The sequence below is a fragment of the Tupaia chinensis genome, unplaced genomic scaffold, assembly GCF_000334495.1.
Source record: "Tupaia chinensis unplaced genomic scaffold, TupChi_1.0 Scaffold140564_1, whole genome shotgun sequence".
NCBI classification, from domain to species: Eukaryota; Metazoa; Chordata; class Mammalia; order Scandentia; family Tupaiidae; genus Tupaia; species Tupaia belangeri.
In genome coordinates, this window is record NW_006200439.1 from 10,010 (window position 1) to 12,452 (window position 2,443).

Consider the following 2,443-nt stretch of genomic DNA (forward strand, 5'->3'; position numbering starts at 1 on the left):
CTATGTGACTCCTCTGATGTACAGTGAGGTCTGAATTCTGGGAAAATGTTTTCTTGCATTGTTTACTCTCATAGGGCTTCTCTCCTGCATAAGTTTTCAAATGATCAGTAAGGGGTGTGTTCAGACAAAACAAATTCCTATATTCTTTTATCTACAAATTTTCTCTCCAGTAAGAGCTATCTCATGTATAACAAGAGTTCAAAGTTTGCTAATTTCTACACACGATAAGGTTTTACTTCTTTGTAATTTTTCTGGTTACCATAATTTTTGACCTCTGAAAAAAGAATTATGTTTTTTATATTTATACGGTGTTTCCCTTGTGTGCAGTCTCTGATGAAAAGCTGGATTTTAATTCTACAATAAGAATTCCTCTTACTCTAATGAATAAAAATCTTCTACTCTGTTTAAAATCTATTGTAAAAATGATTTTAAAAAATAATTTTTTCATATTCTCTACATTTCTAGTGTGCATCTCATGTATCATCTTCTCATCTGCTGAATGAGACAGTTAGACTTCTTAAATGGCTTCTTCCACATGTGAACTATATACTGGGCAATAAGAACTGTCTTACCACTTGCTTTCCTATATTTATTCTACTTACAAGCAGTCTCTCCCATATCAACCCTCTTTGGTTGAAAAAGACAATCATTTCCATAAATTATATTTGAGAATTTATTTTACACTGCTCATGTATATTTCAAATATTGGTACTGATCTGTAATAAGAAATATGGTTCTTTCTCCTTAATGTTACTGTAGCAATTTACATTAATATTTTTGAAAGCTGAGTGCATTTATTTTGTTCCTTTATGCTTCCCTTTCCTTTAATAACTTTAACAATATTGAAAATATCTACCTTCTGTCTTCCTATAATTTTACACTGACAGATTTCCATGTGTCATTTGTTTTCCCTATCCTTTTTCTCTTTTCTTATAACAGTGGGTATTGTGTACTGTTTCTTTGCTAATGTGAACAGTTTCTAGATCATTTATTTGCAGAAGTCAAAAGAACTCTTGTCACTTAAGAAGAAATGTTACTGTAGAAGAACTTGTAGCCAAAAAAATACATACTAATTATCCTAAATATGTCATCCCGTAGGACACGTTAAAAAATATATACCCATTTTGGGACCAGAAGTTAGCATAATGGCTATGTCGCTGGACTCCCACGTAGTCGACCGTGGTTCGAGTCTTGGACCCGGTGGCTTAAACTCACGCCAGGCGTGTGTGCGTGCGGTCCCCAGATCCTGAGAGGAGAATGGAGGAGAAGGGATTGCGGTGTGGTCGTCTGCCCTGGGGGGTGATTGCCTGCTTTCTGTCTTTCCATTTCTCTGTGTCTGTCTGGTGAGCGCACACACCCTATAGCAAAAAAAACTCTCCAAAAAAAAAACAACAACATTTTTTCACACTCTTATCCCAGGAAAACATTTCTACATTTTTCTAACCTCACCAGTACTAACATTTTGTTTTCCCCTCTCAATGAAATACAAATTCCTTAAAAGAAAATACATTACACTAGTCCCTGAAAACTATGCACTGACTAACCTGGGAGGCTCAAGCTGGGAAGTTCTTCTAATGTCCATGGATCTTCTCCTTGCTCCAACTTGAAGATCACTGCAGGTTTGGCAATGGACTGTCCTGTTAATAAAAAGCAGTGTGGAATTTTGCCAAACTATTCATGTAAGCTACTTGAAGAGTAACAACAGTTGAGACAGCTCCATGGCTCCTGCGATCTAGCCATTTTGGGAGAAAGGAAGATGTCCCACTGATAACTAGACCTCCAGCATACAAAACATACATGAACAGCACATCTTCAAGAGACAGACAGCTCCATGGCTCCTGTGATCTAGCCATTTTGGGAGAAAGGAAGATGTCCCACTGATAACTAGGCCTCCAGCATACAAAACCCACATGATTGAACTTCCAAGTTTGGAAAGAACCTGGCCATCCACCAGATGAATAGAAATCGCTGCAGGACCACAAGAAATATAGGGAAGCAGGAAAATACCTCTCCTACAAGGGAAAAGGATAACTCCTCTTCATCCAAACACAGTTCAATGGAAATCATGGAAATGTCTGATAAACAATTCAGAACATTCATAATGGCAAAGTTAACAGAGATGGAAGAGAAGAGAGACAAGGAACTGCTGAAGAGGAAGGAGAAAGGAGTTGATGAGTTCCAGGAGTTGAGGAAATTCATGCAAGATCTAAAAAAGAAATTTCACACTTTACAAAAGAATCAGAAGGAACTGTTAGAGATGAAGGCTATAATACAGGAAGTCAAAATCTCCCTTGAAAGTATTAAAAGCAGACTAGAACCTATGCAGTTTATGCTAGATGGGAAACCACATTTAGTATGTTGTGATGATCTTCAGGGAATGAATGTAAGTTAATTAAAAAAAAAAAAAAGTTTCAGGGGAAAAATAAAAAAACTAAAACTGCTT

The 2,443-nt window shown here is 36.7% G+C and overlaps 1 pseudogene; it reads right to left on the reverse strand.

Annotated features, from left to right (window-relative positions):
• LOC106736460 (zinc finger protein 25-like) overlaps window positions 1-2,443 on the reverse strand; it is a 62,914-nt pseudogene that overhangs the window by 2,177 nt on the left and 58,294 nt on the right.